The sequence below is a fragment of the Artibeus jamaicensis genome, unplaced genomic scaffold (genome assembly GCF_021234435.1).
Source record: "Artibeus jamaicensis isolate MK-2021 breed Jamaican fruit bat unplaced genomic scaffold, CSHL_Jam_final scaffold_378, whole genome shotgun sequence".
In the NCBI taxonomy this organism is placed as follows: domain Eukaryota; kingdom Metazoa; phylum Chordata; class Mammalia; order Chiroptera; family Phyllostomidae; genus Artibeus; species Artibeus jamaicensis.
Genome location: NW_026522044.1, coordinates 727,263 through 747,815, shown reverse-complemented (window position 1 = coordinate 747,815; position 20,553 = coordinate 727,263). Strand labels below are relative to the sequence as shown.

Here is a 20,553-nt window from a genome sequence, read left to right as displayed (position 1 = left end):
ATTTATTAAAGGGAAATTAGAAAATATGCTTAATAAAAAATGATATTAAAATCCTTGCTAACCCCAAGACCCAGAGATAAGCACTTTCAATATTTTAGCACATTATCCTCTTTATATGCACATGTACTCATTTTTATAAAAACAAATGTTAAATCACAATTTAATAATCTGCTCTTTTATTATATTAATACGTTAAAAACATTTTCATGTTACTAAATATACACATTATTTTTATTTTAAAAAGAAAATAAATTTGATTTTTCTAATTAGAAAAAATTAACTCATTGGGGGAAAGCATCAGACAACAGAGAAACATATATAGTTTTTAAAGACTTTATTTATTTTTAGACAGAGGGGAAGGGAGGAAAAAAGAGAGGGAAAGAAACATCAATGTGTGGTTGCCTCTTGTGCATCTGCCACTGGGGGCCTGGCCTGCAACCCAGGCATTTGCCCTGACTGGGAATCGAACCAGCAACACTTTGGTTCAGAGGCTGGCACTCAATTCACTGAGCCACCCCAGCCAAGGCTAGAGAAATATATTAATAAAAAAGTGAAAATTGTACTTCACTTTCTACCAATGGAAACTATCTACCACTAATCACATCACTATCCAGCAACAATCACAGACATATAACAACAATATTAGTATAAAAATATAATACAGATACTATGAGACTTTCATTCACACACATAGACACATATAAACACACATACATAAACTATATATTACATACACATATTTAAACAAAATGAATCACACTATGTACAGTCATATAATCTTTTCTATTTTCCTACAGAACATGAATACACTTCCATGTGAATATAAATCAGTATAGATTTTTACATAAATGTGATTATCCTATACATAATATTCATCCTGATTTTCTCCTAATATTATGACTTAGATGTCTTTCCCATTCCAATACAAAGAGATTTCTCTTATTCTTTATAATGACTGAAGACTTAATTTAACTTAGAGTTAGTAACACTCATACAGATTTATTATAATGTAACCACTACTCAGATGATAACCATTTAGGCAACTTCTGGTTTTTCAAATTTTCAAGCAACTATGATGAACATTTGGTTTTATGTGTGTTTGTGTTTATGTGAGAGTGTATCTTTGGATTCTTGTCCAATTATATCTTTACAATAAATTACTAGATGTCTAATAGCTAGACTAAAGGATATAAACAGGAAATTTATACTGTCAGTAAATAGGTGTAGCTATTTTATTTTTATCTATCTAAAGTTTCTCAGAAGCCCTTATGCCTCTGAATGATATAGGAGGCATGCAGATGTAAACTTGTCAATTGAAGATATCTTTCTTTCTTTTCAATTACAATTACTTTCGATACTATTTTCTATTGGTTTCAAGTATGCAGTACAGTGATTAGACTTCTAAAAGTATTCCCCCTAATATTTCCAGTACTCACTGACACCGTGCATATTATTGACTATATTTCCCATGCTATACTTTACATACCTGTGACTATTCTGTAATTCTCAATCTGTACTTCTCCATCCCTTCATTTCTTTCACCCAGTTCAACCCCCCACCTTGCGGGCAACCACCAATCTGCTCTCTGTGTAAGATATGTTTAACTCTTTAAAAACAAAGATTGTATTTATTTATTTTTAGAAAGAGGGAAAGGGAGGGAGAAAGAGAGGGAGAGAAACATTGATCAGTTGCTTCTCGCCAACCCACTTGAGCTACACCACTCAGGGCAGATATCTTTAAATCTTCAAGTTTTTAAAAATATTTTATTCATTTATTTTAGAGAGAGGGGGAGGGAGGAGAAAGAGAGAAGCATCTGTATAGTAGAGAAATATCTACCAGTTGCCTCTCACACACACCCAACCAGGGACCTGGCCCACAACTCAGGGAAGTGCCCTGACTGGGAATCAAACTGGCAACCTTTCAGTTTGCAGGCTGACACCCAAACTACTGAGCCACACCAGCCACAGTTAACTGCTGGGGTTTTAAAAATATTTTCTATTTTAAATAATCTCCTTTGAATAAATTTTGAGATTTTCAAGGTTTCTCTTACTCCTTGTCCCCAAGATGCCCTTATGGCAATTGAGGGCAGGATCCTAGCCACTGATTTTTCCTGGGGTCTCTGTTGGTCTTTCATTCTACATTGTTTGTGGGCACCATCTGAAGCTCATGGGGGGTTGGTGCTGGTTTCTTTACCTAGTCTGGTCTTTGAGACTAATGATGTCTACCTTCTTGGCTCTATCATGTGGCACCCACACCATAGCTTATTGGAATGGGACATTCTGCACAAGCATGACTACTGTTCCTATTATTCACCTCCAGGGATTGGTTACCCATAGCCTCAGCTTGGTGTTTTCTCATCCCAGTATGATTTGGGGAGTAAGCTGGCCCATGCCCCATTAACTCTCCAGATCCTTCTCCAGGTCCTAGCTATGCCAATCTTAATGCCATGATAAACTAGGGGATTTTTCCTTCTTCCAACTCATTATGCCATCATGCCATTTTTAAACTTGTGATCTTCTCAAGGGGAGCTGACTATTTTCCCAGTTTTCACTTGGGGATGCAAAGAACTGTCTCTATTGCTCTAAGAATCTCCCAAACTTACATTTACACAATGGAATACTACTTGGTTGTGAAAAAGAAGAAAGTTTTACCCTTTGTGACAGTATGGATGGACCTGAAGGACATTATGCTAAGTAAAATCAGCCAGTCAGAGAAGACAAACACGGAATGATTCCACACATATGTATAATTTAATGAACAAACTGAACTAACAAGCAAAGTAGACACAGACTCATAGAGGGAGAGCAGGATGACAGCTAAGGGGGGAGGGTAGGCTGTGGAAGGATTGAGCAAGAAGGAAAAAGGACTCATGGACATGGACAATAGTGTGGTGATTATGGGGAGGGTAGAAGGGAACTAAATGGTAATGGAAAAAATAAAATAAAGGGGAAAAAAAAAGAATCTCCCAAACTTATCTAGAACTACCCCCTTCTGCCTCCCAGGCAGCCCTTCTAGGAACCAAAAATGGCTACATTTTATGTTTTCCTCCTATCTGGACAAGACAAAATATCCCTTCTCAAAGTAGCATCCACTCTCTTCAATCCCTCAGGACTTAATAAGGAAACACACTGAGAGGTATTTAAAAAAATATCTATATCGCATACATGTTAAGGTCTTACCGACTTACCCTACAAAATATATGTGGTCTGTCCAGAAAGTATACAGTCATGTAATATGAAAAATAGAGACATTTACTGAGGAAGATACAGGATACAAGAAACATTATACACAAGACTATAACGTCTCAAAAGTAGTAGTCCCCTTCAAAGTAGGTACCTTGGGACCTCATACAGTCCTCCCAATCACTGTCAGCTGCCCCATTGTATTTTCCTGAATCTCATCAATGGTCTGAGACTCTGTATGAGACATGATGCATGAGTAGGCACATTGTCATGATGAAGCTGCCCATCACCAGTTGTCCATACCTGCAGCCTTCTGAATCATCTGAATAGTTTCTGCAGAGGAATGTTGAAGCTTAATGCAAAATTTGATGCAGATTTGTTGCTCTACTCGCTCAGTCATATTGAGTGCAAGGTCCCACAGTACACATGCTCACTCAATGGCGTATACCACCCCCACTGATTAGTAAGATGAAGTCGTCATTGTTCACACATGTGCATTCTAGTCCACTCTCCTTGGCTGCCAAGTTAGATCAATGTTGCACAAACCATTCTCAGTACACTAACAATGGCTGAACTTTTCCAGACTGGCCTCATTATAAACAAGTATAGTACCAATTTATACTCCCAGTAGCAGTTTATGAGATGTCCTCTCCCATAGTCCTTCCACCTCCATCCTAGTAACCCTACTAGCTGAACTTAGGCAACTGGTTGTGCAAAATCTTGTCATCTTAATCTTTTAATATGCATTTCTTTGAGGTTTAATGAAGTTGTCAGTTTTTGATGTTTATTTGTTCTTTTGTAAATTTCCAGTTCATGATCTTTGTCCATTATTCTACTCATCTTTTTATATTTCTCTTCATTTATGAGAGTTTGGCATATAATAAGAATATTTACCCAAGTTGCCATTGTGTTTAATTTTATTTGTGGTATTTTTTAAAAATTCTTATGAAATCAAATCTATGTCATTTTTTCCTTTTATGTTTCATTTTTGTCTTCATGATTACAAAACCTCTCCACACACTGATTATATGAATTTGAATCTACAATTTATTCTGTACTTTATGTTTTAATTTAAGTATGTAATATATTTTAAATTTATTTTGGTGCAAGATGCAAGGTGAGGCTCTTTATTTCCCAAATGATTAACAAGTTGTAATAATGTCCTGTTGCTCTTTGAAAAAAATATAGTGGTCTTGTTTTTCCAGAACACTGTAGCTTCAGTGTAGTAACTACTGAATGTAAGTGTCTACCATAAACTTCATTTTTTTACATTACACCAACTGTGACAGACCTAGGTATAACCAAACTTCAATCTCCTAGGTACAAAATCAACTGGACTTGGGTGAGTGGTAAATAGGAACTACTCCCTGCAACTCGGTTGTTAGTGTCATTCTTGAGCCAGTCCAGAGATGTTTATTTTAGAAAGCTTAGAAGTGCCAAGGACAAGTTCCCTTCAGCTGAGATATCTTTGGAATGCTGATGAAGTATGAATTATCTTGGAGCGAAAACTCCCCTGAACTATTAAGGACATCAACCAGTTACTGGATTTCCCCCATTTTTCCACCTCTACACAACTAACCCTACTAACAGACCTTCTCAAGAAGAAGGGAGGCTTTTTTTTTTACTTAGTCCCTGGATGCAGCCACAGTATGTTAGCAACTGAAACACCTGTATACCTGTACCTTCCTCCTTGCTTACCCTAACACAACAAACTCCCAAGTTATTAATCACCTCTATTCTATAGAGAGGTCCTTTTTTAATGTTCGCCATCCCTCCCCTTTCTTCGTCTCTAATTCTGACTTCCTCACTACTCTCTGTCTTGCACATCATGCTCAGGCAATTCAGGCTTGTAGTTCTCCAACTGTACTAAGCTACTTCTCTCTCTGCCTTGCTGTCTGTTGCTCTTCCCTCTAAGAATGTCTCAGCTACCCCCACCACCTTCATTTACCTAAATCCTACATAATTCTTTAACACTTACCTCAGGTATTATCACTTCCAGAAAAATTTTCTGTAGTATCATCTTTTTGAAGGCTGGGTGTAGTACCTTTCAGACATCCTCCTATAATATAGAATGCAAAGTTCTATCAATTTTTAGCTCATTGTATTATAACTATATATTTTTGTGCTGGTAAACTCACTTGATCATAGCTCCATGTTAAATGGAGAGGCTCCATCTTAATTGGAGAGACTCCATCTTATCTCACTGTGTATCTTCAACATCTAACAATATGTGGTACACAACAGGCCTTCAATAAATGCTTGCCGATATAAATTAACAGATAAATGAACTGCATCCTATCATTTGACTGCTAAACCAATCCCCCTGCCCCAATCCAATATTGAAGAAGTGCCATGGGGCATATGAAGAAAACAAATCTGCTACAAACCCAGTCAGAAACACATTTTAAGAAATTTCTCAAATTTAACTGAGACAGATTAGCATTGTGCATATGTAACTTCTATCCACAAATATTTGGCCAAAAGGTCATCATCACTGAACTGACTGTTCTAGTAAAGAAAAACTTGTATTTTTAAATTTAACTATGACTCTTTAGCATTGGGCATATATAACTTATATACACAAATATTTGGCCAAAAGGATATAATCACTGAGTGAACTGACTGTTCTAATAAAGAATAATTTATATTCTACATAATTTCTTTTTTAATTTTTATTGATTGATTTGAGAGAGAGGAAGGGAGGAAACCATGACAGGAGAGGGGAGAGAGAGAGGGCGAGGGGCAGTGGGGAGAGAGACAGAGAGAGAAACATTAATCGGCTCTGCTGTTCTACCCATCTATGCACTCATTGGTTGATCCTTGTATGTACTCTGACCCAGGATCAAACCCACAACCTTGGCATATCAGGATGACACTCTAACCAACTGAGCTATTCAGCCAGAGCTCTACATAATTTCTTGTGATTTTCTGTTTATGTACCTGTGTCTCGTATAACACTAAGAGTTTCTCAGAGCTCCACACCCAATACAATGCTTGACACATAGTAAGCACTCAATAAATGCTTCTTAAATGAATATACAGGGCAGGGCAAAAGTTGCTTTACAGCCATTCATGTGAAAATAATACAAAGTAAACTCTATTTTGTATACTAAAAACTGTAAGCCTACTCTTGCCACACCCTGTATAAGACATACACTCATGCCGTCTCCTCTACTGGAAATGCTTCTTGTCCCTCTCCTTTTCCACCTAAAAAAATTATACTTTTCCTTCAGAATTCAGTCAACTGTCAACCCTTTCTGACTCAGCATAAAGCAGAAAGTCACTTCCTCCTCTGGGCTACAGTACTTTTTTATGCATATCATTCTTGCAGCATCTATTATTGTACAGTAAACTGTAGTTAGTTAAATTTAAACACCATCATTCACTACTTGTGAACTCCCCAAGAGCAGGAACTTTGTCTTATTTATACTTATATCTTCATGTTCTGTACCTAAAATTTGTAGGCCTTAAATAATAGCTTGTTAAATTAGATTGAAGACACCATAAATAGAAACAGATAGATATACAGGTCCAGCATAGTCCTCTTGAGTGTGGTTGGTAGGGGAATAATATGGGTGTTATAATTTATAGTTTTAATTTGAACATTTCACCTAAAATGGTATATGATGTGCTTGAGTGATGCAGATACTGGCCTGCAGTGTCCACAGCATTATGGATGAGACAAGACAAATTTCACACGGACTACCACATCTGTGGAGGAAAAGGGATGGCACGGCTACTCCCACAAGGGGAGAGCGCCTCAGAGAGGCCTGGCAACTCTCTCAAGGGGAGAGCACCCCAACCTTTGCCTGGACAGGCTTTTATTGGGTTCAAGTAGCACAGGAATACATGTAAAGTTCATTGATCATTGTCAGGCAGTAAGGATCAAACAACAGGTAGCATACAAAGAACTACAAGGGCCCATTCTGAGTCAGGGTCTGTTAGCTAAAGGGCTACAAAACTTTGGGAATCAAACTCATTTCCTGCCCAGACCCTTATTATTTAAGTGAGAGCATTCTTAGCAAGGCAGTTTTTATAGAATTTTATGTATACTTTCTCAGGCCTGATCACCCGGAGAACCTGCCCTTTAGGGCTGCATCGCCCTCTGTCATTGTTTCAGGTTTAAGTCAGGCAGGGGAAGTAAGGCAGCCAAGAGATTAGGGGACTTCTTGCAGATAGAATGAGGACTCAGGCTTTGTCAAAGTCGAGGGGCGAGGGTCCATCACTCCCTTTTGCTGTAGCCCCCTAAGTCCTTCCCTGGGGCCTCCGTGTGATCGTGCCTGTCTTAGGTTGTTCCCTCCTTGGGGAATCTTACCTGTCATGGCTAACTGATCAAGCATTGGGGGCCAGTTATAGATGAAGGAGCAGAAGCAGTTCTCCTGCTAGGGAGATAAGCTTTGTCTCCTTAGTGGCTTATCATCCGAATGTCACTCATTCAGCCTTAGCCATGTAACCCCTCATTCAGGGGTTACAGCTCCTGAAACCAGGCAGGGCGGTTCCTAACACTTGAGTGTGATATTGTTATGTTACAGGATTACATACTTATGAGTTTGCAATAAAAAGGGGCATTATTTGCACCAGACCCCTATATGTTATGACAAGGGGTAGAGATCAAATCAAAACAAATTTCTAAATAAAAGTAGTAAGAGGGAGGAAAGAAGTAGAGAAAAAAATCAAGAATGATTAAGGTTTTGAACCTGAATGACTAGAACAACTGAGTCATTTGATCTTAAATAACAGAAGTAAAGAAATGAGTACCAGACACAGATTTGGGCAGCTGTGGGCAATTAGGACTTTATGTTTGATTTTGAACGTGCTGAGTTTAAGGTTCCAGGGAACATCCAGCCAACATTTAAAACCAAATCTAAATTTAAAATACAAGAGATGCAGGCTTAGCAGTCAGTCATTTATGGTTGGAGCTATCAGGACATATAAATGACTAGGGAAAAATATCTGCTTTCACCATACTGGTCTTAGTAAAAAAATAAAACAAAATAAGAAGTCAGTGCTAAATATTGGGAAGGAAGAAACAACTTATTTTCTGATGATATGATGATCTAACTGGAAAAGTATAAAATAAAAATTGATAAAATTGTAGCAGTCAAGACGAAGGGTGAATACACAAAAGTTCACTGCTTTCAGTAGAACAATAATACTTAATTACAAAATGTAATGAAAAAAACTATTCATGATAATAGCAAAACTATAAAATACTTAGAAAAATGTTAAGCCTATATGAATAAAATCATAAAACTTCACTGCAGCACATTAAAGAACATCTTTAAAAATGGAAAATCCAGCCTGGCTGTTATGGTTCAGTGGAATGAGCACCAACCTGTGAACCAAAGGGTCGCTGGCTTGATCCCAGTCAGGGCACATGCCTGGGTTGAGGGCCAGGTTCCCGGTCAGGGGTGTGTGAGAGGCAACCACACATCGATGTTTCTCACTTTCTCTTCCTCCCTCCCTTTCTCTAAAGATGGATAAATAAAAATCTTTAAAAAAATGGAAAATCCCACCAAGTGACTGGATGAGATGATGCAGTATCCTAAATGAATAATTCTTCCTAAATTAATGTATAAATCTAAAGCAATTTTTATCAAAAACCTAAAGAAAGTTTTGGAGATGTTAAAAGTTAATTCTAAAACTCAGCTGTAAGGGCATATCCTAGAAATGTTTGAAAAATAAGAATGAGAATAAACTTTCTCTACCAGAAAGCAGAACTTACATAAAGCAATAATTAAGGCAGCCTAGAAACGTATCAACGTGTTTCTGGGGATTTAGCATTCAATAATAGTGACATTTCAAATCAGAGGGGAGGAACATGATTATTTAATAAATGAACTTAGTGTAGCTTCTTTTTGTATTTTTAACATCATTTTATTTATTGATTGATTTTAGAGAGAGTGAGGAAAGGGGAGAGAGAGACAGACAGACAGACACATCAATTTGCTGTTCTACTTATTTATGCATTCATTGGTAGATTCTTGCACATGCCATGACTGGGAATTAAACCCACAACCTTGGTATATAGGGATGATGCTCTAACCAACTGAGCTACATGGCCAGGGCTGGATTCTTATTCATTTGGGAAAAAATAGAATCTTTACTTTTAACCATATACAAAATAAATTCCAGATAGATTGAAGATCTAAACAAAATAAAAATATAGAAGTACCAAAAAAATACAAAAAACTTATGTGACAATATTGACATAGGAAAAGATTTCTAAGCAACTTAAAACCCCAGAAATAAAGTGGAAAAAAAAAACAGTAGATCTGACTGCAAAGTTAAAATTGTATAACAAATGGCAGCATAAACAAAAATCAAGTACATTTATTTTATTTTATTTTTTATTTTGTTAAAGAATTTATTTATTTATTTTCAACGAGAGGAGAAGGAAGAAAGAGAGGGAGAGACATCTCAATTTGTTGCCTCTCGCACGCCCCCTACTGGGGACTTGGCCTACATCCCAGGCAAGTGCCCTGAGAAGAAATCGAACTGGCGACATTTCGGTTCACAGGCCTGTGCTCAACCCATTGAGCCACACCAGCCAGGGCTGAAGTACTTTTTTTTTAAATGAGTAAATTTATTCTTTTCATTCCTTTTTTTGAAAATTTTTATTTATTTACTTTTAGAGAGGGGAAGAGAGGAAGGAAAAGAAATATCAATGATTGGTTGCCTGTTGTGCACCCCACACTGGGGACCTGGCCAGCAACCCAGGCATGTGCCCTGACTGGAAATCAAACCAGCAATCCTTTGGTTCACTGCCTGGCACTCAACCCACTGAGCCACACCACCCAAGGCTCAAATACTTCTATTTTAAAACTAATAAATACAACTGGAATAAAATATATCAATAAATTAAGGAGTTAATATACTTAAAGAATAAAGAGTTCCTTCAAATCAATAGGAAAAGTAAATCCAAAGAGAAAGTAGGCAAACAGGCAATTCAAAGAAAGTATATATTTTGAATAAAACAGTTTTAAATGTTCAGCCTACTAATAATCAAAACACAAAAATAAAAACAATGAAAGCCTTTCCTTTTACTATAAGGTTGATGAAAATGAAAACGATGAAGCACTTGTTAATATCCAGAGCTACTGAAGAAGATGAGGAAAAATGGACTCTCTTAAACCCTATTAGTGAGAGTGATTGTAAAATGCTTCAGACTTTTCAGAAGGCAATTCATTGACTATTAAAGCTCTACAATAAATTTCACAAAAATATTAATTATATATTAAGTTGTGGGCGCCACTAGCCCCCCATGGCAAAGCCAGGGGGTAAGGCCGGCATAGCTACTGCTCGTGGAGATGCGCCGCAAGCCCCCCTTGGCAAAGCCGGGGGGCCAGGGCCAGCTGGCAAGGCCGCTGCTGCCCGTGGCACTGTTTCTCTCCACCTTGCTTGGCTCCCTGCCTGGAACCTGCTGTTGGCTAGACAATAGGTCTCCAAAAGAAAGCCAGAGAGCCTTTTCCCTGAGAAGGGTAGGTCATGCACCGGTAGCTTGATAAAACAGAGAAGTTTTGATAGCACCCTGTGTTCCCCTGTTGTTCTGTGGAGTAGCTTTGCAGAAAGGACAAAAGAAACTGGCTTGGGTACAGCCCCCCTCCTGCTTATTCCCCAAAATTGTAATAAAAGCCTTGAATAAACGGAGTTCGGGGCTCAGCGGGATGCTGAGACCTCTCCAACCTGACTCCCTGCGTCCTTGACTCATTTCCGCCCCCTCCCCTCTCCTGACGAGGCTGGTCCGCGACATTAAGTACCTATTACAATTTTACATGTGTATACCCAATCATCTAGCAATTGATTAGTGTGCCTTACATATCTTTTTGTCACACCAGCCATCCAAGCCTTTCATTTATCACAATTTGTATCAATTCTCATACCACTCTCTTCCTCTTTTAAAATAACCAAATCTCGGGACTTCCGCCAAGATGGAGGCATAGGTGGATGTGCCGTGCCTTCTCCCACAACCAAGATTAGAGAAAACTAATATTAGCAACAGAAAACACAGCCAGAACACGGAAAATTGAACTTTTCGGAAGTTCGTTAACAACAAATTCTTCAGCCTGACCGGTAAGGGCGAAACCAGCGGCTGGCGGAGCGGGATTGCACGGGAGGACTCGGCCAGACACACTCGGGCCCGTGGAATCCAGGCGCAGGGTCAGACCTGGTGAGCGACCAGCGAGCAACCAGGCGAAGGGCGACCTCGGGGAGACAGCCGGGCCCGGGGCTGCGTGTTGACTGAGGTCGCGCATTTGTGCGAGGGTGGACAGGCGAGGGAGTGGGCGGTTGGACCGGGCCAGCAGGTCCCCATGGCAAGCGACAGTGGAGGGCGCCGCCATTTCCCTGCTCTGACCCCACCTCCACATACAGCATCATAACCCAGCGACTCTGAGTGGCCCGGCCCAGGTAAACCACCTAAGGCACTGCTCCTCCGCACCCAGCTGTGAGAAGCGGCAGAGGGGGTCGCCATTTCCCCGCTCTGGCCACGCCCCCACATACAGCGTCACAACCCAGCGACCTGGGAGTCCAAGCCGAGGCTTCTCACACTTAAAGGGCCCGAACAGACCAAGAATGGCGCAGGAGGATCTCAGAGCCCCAGAAATAAATCTAAGTGATGAAGAAATAGCAAAACTCACAAACGCACAGTTTAAAAAATTGGTGATCAGGATCCTCACAGAACTGGTTGATTATACCCACAAATTAGACAAATATATGAAGGCGAAACTAATTGAAATGAATGGAATTACACAGGACACCAATAGCAATGAAAAGGAAACTGGGACTCAAATCAATGGAGTGGACCAGAAGAAAGCAAATAATGGCCAAACAGAAAAGAGTCAAGAAGCAAGAATTCAAAGAAATGAGGAGAGTCTTAGGAACCTCAGGACATCTTTAAACGCTCCAACATCCGAATTATAGGGGCACCAAGAAGGGGAAAGGAACAGCCACCAGTGGAAAACTTATTTGAACAAATAATAAGGAGAATTTCCCCAATCTGGCAAGAAATAGACTTCCAGGAAATCCAGGAAGCTCAGAGCGTCCCAAAGAAGTTGGACCCAAGAAGGAACACACCAAGGCACATCGTAATTACATTAGCCAAAATTTAAATGAAGGAGAGAATCCTAGAAGCAGCAAGAGCTAAGGGGACAGTCACCTACAAAGGAGTCCCCATCAGACTGTCAGCAGATTTCTCAAAAGAGACCTTACAGGCAAGAAGGGGCTGGAAGGAGGTATTCCAAGTCATGAAATCTAAAGACCTACAACCAAGATTGCTCTATCCAGCAAAACTTTCATTTAGAATGGAAGGGACAGATAAGGTGCTTCTCAAGGATAAGATCAAATTCAAGGAGTTCATCATCACCAAGCCCTTATTATATGAAATGTTAAAGGGACTTATCTAAGAAAAAGAAGTTAAAGAAACACGAACAGTGAAAGGACAACAAACTCACAGTTATTAACAACCACACCTAAAACGGAAGCAAACTAAAAGGACAGCTAGATCAGGAGTGGAAACATAGAAATGAAGATCTCAAGGAGGGTTAGCAACAGGGGAGTGGGAGGAGGAGAAGGGGGAGAAGGTACAGAAAATAAGTAGCATAGACAGTAGATAGAAAATAGATGGGGGGCAAGAATAGCATGGGAAATATAAATCTAAAGGACTTGAGACACATGGTCATAAACTAAAGGGGGGGTGATGGTGGGGATGGGGGGTAGGGTGGAGGGGAAATAAAGGGGGAAATAGAACAACTGTAACAGCATAATCAATAAAAAAATAATTTTAAAAAAATAACCAAATCTCTCACTCGCCTTACCCTCCCAAATTCTTCCACTGTGTCCTCTGGAACACCATTTGTATCAGCATTTAACTTTGCTATATCCTTAGCCTCTTCCCTAAATGTTCTTTTCATCTTCTTTTTTTTTTAATTTTTAAAACATTTTATTTCTTTATTTATTTTAAAGAGGAAAAGGGAAGTGAAAGAGAGGTAGAGAAACATCAATGTGTGATTGCCTCTAGTGTGCCCCTCATGGGGGACCTGGCCCACAACCCAGGCATGTGGCCTGACTGGGAATCAAAGCAGTGACCCTTTGGTTTGCAGACCAGCACTCAATCCACTAAGCCACACCAGTCAGGGCTTCCTTTTACCTTGTTTTTCTCACCAAGACCTCATACTTCCATAACTAAACACACTGTTTTCCCTAAAGCCCTCTCAGGTGTAGGCTGTATCTCTCCCACACAAGTCACACTATTAGACTTGGAGGTAAAGTGCTCTCCTTGTTGTTCATTATCCTCACAGCCAATTTCTAATTTATTTCTCTGTAAAAGTCACCACCTGCACACCTTGCTGCTGTCATCTAGTTCTCAGTCATTTAACACTCTGCCATCAGTCTTACATCCCGCTTTCCAAAATTACTGCTGTCATTCTTGGTGACTTTGATATTGACATAGATGATCATTGAATTCCTCTAGTCAATCAGCCAAAGATTTTTGTTGTTTTTGTTTTTAAAGACTTTATTTATTTTTAGACAGAGGGGGAAGGAAGGAGAAAGAGCAGGAGAGAAACATCAATGTGTGGTAGCCTCTTCCATGCCCTCTCCCACTGGGGACCTGGCCCACAACCCAGGCATGTGCCCTGACTGGGGATTGAACTGGAAACCCTTTGGTTCACAGGCCAGCACTCAGTCCACTGAGCTACACTGGGCAGGGTAACCAAAGACTTTTTCCCACACTACTTTAGCTGCCCACTTTTACTGCCATAACTTAAACCTTGTAGTCACCATAACTGAACCACATATTAATGTCACACAGAAAATTCAAAGATAATAGAGCAATGCCTTCAAAATTTGGAAGAAAAATATTTCAAAACTAAAAGTCTATATTCAGCCAAACTATTAATCAAGTGAAAGGTTAAAGACATTTTAAACAGGCAAGATCTCAAATAACCCCTGATGCCTGGATCAGCAGAGGATTCTCATCCCCCTCTCCCTCCAACAGAAATGCACATAGTGTCATGACCTATTCCTGAGAGCTGGAGGTTGACCATGGTAAACTTAAAAAATAGAGGGCAGCCCATTCCCTCTGGTGATATTTCTGAAGAATGTTCAAAGTCTGGTCCAAACTACTACAGATATGCTAACTGCTGAGAGCCCTGTTTCTCAGGTAAGTGATTTGCTGGTTAGCTGGCTCTCCAAAATATTTTTTAATCAAAAGAAAAAGCCCTGATTGTAGAGTCTGTCAATTTTCATGATGTAAATATTCCTAATATGGCCAATTACAAGCTGCCAGGAAAATATCAATTTTCTGAAAATATAACCACTAGCCAATACAAGCCTGGTCCAGAACACTACTGTGTGACACAGCAGGACTCACAACTTTGCACATAAACTTACTCAGAAGGGACTATTAAAAACTTTTAGGGATAGACTCTGCCCCTGAGACTCTTCCTCCAAGAGACTTTAATAATGGCAATATTGCCCTTTTCTAATTATGGCAAGATTAATGCCTGCTTCTCAATTTTTGAAAATTAAATGAATACATTATACAGAAGTGGTTAATATGTAAAGAAAAAAAAAACAAGCTTCTGGTCAAGACAGAGGCGTAAGTAGACATGCTTCACCTCACTGCACAACCATAAGAAGAAAGACAACTACTTTAAAAATGAAAACCACTGAGAACTGCCAGAAAATCACCCAGAAAAATACCCAAAACTGTACAAAAGTCCAACAACCAAGGATTTACAGAAGCTATGTTCATCCAGATGGGTAGGAGTGGTGGAGCCAGGGAGGCAGGGCAAAGAGGACTTGGTGTGGCCGTGGCAAGCTGGGGCCAGAAGCAGAGAGATGGCCATGCAGCAGCCAGCAGAACCGGCAGGCCCATATTCATATATGGTAGATAAAAATCAGGGAGACACCTTGTGGGCAAGCAAGGCCAGGGCTCCAGTGCCAGGAAAAAGAAAGCCTCATAACTTCTGGCTGTAAACCCAGTGAGTGTTGGGGTAGCAGAAGAAACTGCCAGTTTCTCGGGAGAGCTCATAATGTACACAAACCCACCTACCATCAGAACCACAACCAGGACAGCACCTGGAGGGGCTCCAGTTGCATAGGGGAAGTGGGACAAGTGACTGGAAATGGGGCGAGGGCCAGGTAAGTCCCCAGAAGTCAGCCAGTAGTGGCATTGTCCCCTCTTCAACCACTCCCCCCCCACATAGAGCCACAGTTGCCCCATCCTGGTGAATATCCAAAGCTCTGCCCCATAGAATATGACAAGTGCACTAAAGTGGAATCAAAGCAGCTTTACCTAGTACACAGACACAGGGAGGCTGCCAAAATCAGGAGACAAAGAAATACCATCCAAATGAAGGAACAGATCAAAACTCCAGGAAAAGAACTAAGCAACACAAAGACAGCCAAGCTATCAGATGCAGAGTTCAAAATACTGGTAGTTAGTCAAAAGGCTCAAATATCTCACTGAGTATGGCAAAAGCATAAGGGAAGAAATGAAGGTTCTAGTAAGGGAAATAAAGGAAAATCCACAGGAAACCAAAAGTGAAGGGAAGGAAGCTGGGATTCAAATCAATGATTTGGAACATAAGGAAGAAATAAACATTTAACCAAAACAAAATAAAGAAACAAAAATTCAAAAAAATGAGGAAAATTTAAGAACACTCTGGGACATCTCCAAGGGTACCAACATCCAAATCATAGGGATGCCAGAAGGAGAAGAGGGAAAGCAAGAAATTGAAAACTTATTGAAAAAATAATAAAAGAAAACACCTCTAACTTGGCAAAGAAAATAGACCAACAATTCCAGGAAGCACAGAGAATCCCAAACAAGTTGGACTGAAGGAAGAACACACCGAGACATGTGATAATTAAAATGTCAAAGATTAATGATAGAGAGAGAATCTGAAAAGCAGCAAGAGAAAAGAAGAGAGTTACCTACAAAGGAGTTCCCAGAAGACTATCAGCTGATTTCTTAGAAGAAACTTGGCAGGCAAGAAGGGACTGGAAAGAAGTATTCAAAGTGATGAAAAGCAAGGACCTACATCCAAGATTACTCTATCCAGCAAAGCTATCATTTAGAATGAAAGGGCAGATACAGTGCTTCCCGGACAAGGTAAAGCTAAAGTAGTTCATTATCACCAAGCCCTTATTATATGAAATGCTAAAGGGACTCATCTAAGAAAAAGATGAAAACTATAAACATTAAATTGATGAGAAACTCACAACTATCAACAATTGAATATAAAAAACAAAACCAGAAACAAACTAAGCAAACAATTAGAACAGAAATACAGTTATAGACATGCAGATCATTTGGATGGTTATCAGCTGGGAGGAGGAAGGGGGAGAATGGGGGAAAAGGTGCAAAGATTAAGAAGCATAATTAGCCCTGGCTGGTGTGGATCAGTGGATTGACCGCTGGCCTGACAACCAAAGGGTGGCTGGTTAAATTTTCAGTGTAGGGCACATGCCTGGGTTGCAGACCAGATATCCAGTAGAGGCAACCACACATTGATGTTTCTCTCCCTCTCTTACTCCCTTCCTTTCCCTCTCTAAAAAATAAATAAATAAAATCTTCACACAAAAAAAGGAAGCATAATTGGGCAGTTACAAAATAGACAGGGGGATATTAAGAATGGTATAGGCAATGGAGAAACCAAAGAACTTACCTGTATAATCCATGGACATGAACTAAGGGTGGAGAATTACTAGAGGGAATGGGAAAATCTGGTGGAGGAGTACAAAGGGGGAAAAACTGAGACAACTGTAATAGCGTAATTAATAAAATATACTTTAAAAATGGAAAAAAGAAATGTTATTTTTAAAGACATGATAGTGATTACCTCTTGTAATGAGGGAAGGGGACCCAACTAAAAAGCACACAGGGGCCTTCTAAGGTATTGATAATATTCTGCTGGATAGTGGGTGGAATGGTGTTTATTTTATTATTATTATACCTATGCTATTTTTATGTTATATATTAAATGACTTAAAATGTTTACGTAATAAAATAGAAAAATGAAAAAAAACACTTGGAAGTATGTATTAAAATAAAATATAGTAGAATATTTTTATGTGATCTTCAATTGGGAGGGGTTTCCTTAGCCAAGCTCCTAGCCCCAAAATACAGAAGACTGACAGATTTGATTACATCAAAAAATTAAATTTCTGTACAATAAAGGATAACATAATGTTAAAAGACAAGAAACATACGGATGATATATTATAGAATTGTAAACTTGAAACCTATATAATTTTTAATTTAATTTTTAGAGAGAGGGGAAGGGAAGGAGAAAGAGAGGGAGAAAAACATCAATGTGTGGTTGCCCCTCACATGCCCCCAATTGGGGACCTGGCCTGCAACCCAGGCATGTGCCCTGGCTGGGAATGGCACAGTGACTCTTCAGTTCACAGGCCCATGCTCAATCCACTAAGCTACACCAGCCAGGGTGAAACCTACATAATTTGATTAACTAATGTCACCCCAATAGATTTAATTAAAAAATTTTAGAGAAGTAACAGGGTAGGAAGGTATTTTTTATGGAGGGAAGAATACTCAAAATTCATGAAAAGCACCTCCAGAATCAATGAGAAAAAGACAAATAACTTATCAGAAAAATGAGTAAAGAATATCAACAGACAATTCATATAAAAATACAAGTAACACCCTGGTGTGATTCAGTGGATTAAGAGCTGATCTGTAGACCGAAAGGTCACCAGTTCGATTCCAGGTGAGGGAACATGTCTGGGTTGCAGGACAGGTCCCCAGTTGGTGGAACATGAGAGGCAACCAATTGATGTTCTCTCAAACATCTGTGTTTCTCTCCCTATTTTTTCCCTGTTTTCCCCCTCTCTAAAAATCAATAATAAAATCATTTTAAAAAGAAAAATGCAAATAAGAAACATATAAGAAATATTTAATCCCACTAATATTTTGGGGAAAACAAATTGAAAATTAGTAAAATGCCAATTTTAACATATCTTGTTAGCAAAGATAAAAAAGACTGATGATACCCAGTGTTAGTGATAGTATACAGAAACACAGTCTCTCAGACACTATAAGAGTGCAATTGGGTACATTCTTCTTAAAAGACAATCTGGTTATATTTCTAACTAAATATTAAATGCACTTTTCTACTCTGCAATTCCTCTTCTAGAGTGGTAGCTTGTACAGACTTCCATAAGTGTTCAAGGTATAGCTATAAGAATAAAACTAAATGCTCACCAATAGGGAACTGATTAAATATAGTACAAGATACTCATACAATGGAATATATGCATCTGCTGAAAAAGAAGATACATTGACATGGAAAAATGCTTCTGATTTGTAACATTAAAATAAAAGCAACATGTAAATCAATATTCATGGTATGATTTTATTTATGAAAAACTGTGTGTGTGTGTGTGTGTGTGTGTGTGTAGAAAAAAGCATACATGAGGGGGTATACAAAGAAACAGTTATCTTCTGGAAGGCAGGTCCCTTGTAGTACTGGCTTCCTCCGCCAGATGAGTGTTCTAGGAACCCATCTGTAACAGTGTACCAGCTGGTGTTGTTGTGAGAAGCTGCATTCGGCTTCAGTGAATTTTTTTGAAGACTAAACCCACTTGCCCACTTCATGATGGGTGATTTATGAGCTCACCTGAACACACTGTGCTGAGTGTTCATCAGTTTTTTTAATCAAAAATAGTGTGAACTCAAAACACCCTCCCTATTCACCCAATTTTGCCCCAAGTGACTTGTTTGTTTCCCCAGGTGAAAAAAAGTGCTCAAAGGTTAAAATTTTGCCAATGTGGAAGAGGTGAAACAAACAATGGCAGAAGCACAAAAAGGCCTCAAAATTGATGAGTTCAAAACTGTTTGGAGCAGTGGGAAAAATGTCTCGATAGGTGTATTGGATAAAATGAAGAGTACTTTGAGAGTGACTGAAGTCTAAACATGTAAGAATAAATACACAGTTTTTTATAAATAAAGTCCTAGTTTTTTTGATCCCCCCTCATTTACACAGGTGTCCCTCACTTTCCAAAAGTTAATGTACATTTTGCAACATAAACTTTTGGAAAGTGAGGGATACAAAAGCAAAGTGGTACACTTCCCTTTTAGAAAGGACCTACATTACTACCTGTTTTCACTAACCAAAAGAAATCCAAAAAAGATTTTTGGTTTTACAAAAAAAAGTCATCACTGTACTAAGGTAGGTCTTCACTTTGTGCCATTTTGACTTAGGAAGGATTTCATAGGAACACTCTACTTTTGGCGAGCAAGGAAAACCTGTATCTATAAAAGCATTAGAAGATATTTTGAAGAAATTTCTCTGCACTGTTCGTTATGGTTATCTCTTGGGGAAAATGAGCAGCTGGGGAGCAGCTGCAGGAAGACTAACAATTATAAAATTTAACTTCTATATTATTTGAATGTTTATAAGCATGTATCTGAAGATTTCTTGTATGTATATTTCCAACATAAAAATACTAACATTTGCATATTTGGTAAGGAAAATCTTTAAATATCTATTTGAACCCTGACTGATGTGGCTCAACTGGTTGGGCATTGTCCCACAAACCAAAAGGTCACTGGTTCAATTCCCAGTCAGGGCACATGCCTGGGTTGTGGGCTAGGTCCCCGGTTGGGGGCATACAATTCTCTTACACATTAATGTTTCTCTCCCTCTCTTGTTTTCTCTAAAAATAAATAAATACAATCTTAAAAATATATATTTGGTAACATTTAATTTACTATAGCTTTGATTGGGAGTTCTTTCTTTTTTTCTTTTTCTTTTTTAGTGGACCTCTTCTAAGAGTAATCCCGATTACTTTTGTCAAAACAGCTTATGGATAATATGGGATCACAATCACAAAATGGTATAGCTCTGACTCCATCCCATCTGTTCTGCACAAGTTAGAAATAATCCTTCCTAAGTGTTTCCCAAATATTTCTGGCAATAAGTCCCCAGAGCTTTCTCACATATGCTCTATAAACGTGTCTGCTTTACTGCCATGTGGTGCCTGCCATTATTTCCCTCCAATAATGATGTCTCCCCTTCCTATTATCACCAAGAGCAGATAACACACCAACAATGCCCATGAAGGCCACATTAGCTGATGTCTGAGCTAAAGGCACCAATGCTGGTTATCAAATATATTGAAGGTACCAGTGCCAACAGAGCTACTGCCTTCAACAATGCCACTGCCAATGTTGCTGCCTCTATCACCATCATCTCAGTACCTCTCTGTCCCTCACCATCCATCCAATTTATCTATAAGTCCTATGGATTCAACCTTCAAAACATATCTCCAACATGCCAACTCCTTTCCAAGTCCATTATCACTGTGGCCCAAACTGCCAATATCTTACTTGTACCCTACAGAT

The 20,553-nt window shown here is 39.1% G+C and overlaps 1 long non-coding RNA gene across 1 annotated transcript in view; it reads right to left on the bottom strand.

The window, feature by feature from the left end:
* Positions 1 to 5,162: 5,162 nt before the first annotated feature.
* Positions 5,163 to 20,553, bottom strand: part of LOC128626201 (uncharacterized) — a 36,103-nt gene continuing 20,712 nt past the window's right edge. The window contains exon 3 of the long non-coding RNA XR_008390134.1: positions 5,163 to 5,241. This is a non-coding gene — a long non-coding RNA (uncharacterized LOC128626201). The remainder of the gene's footprint in view (positions 5,242 to 20,553) is intronic.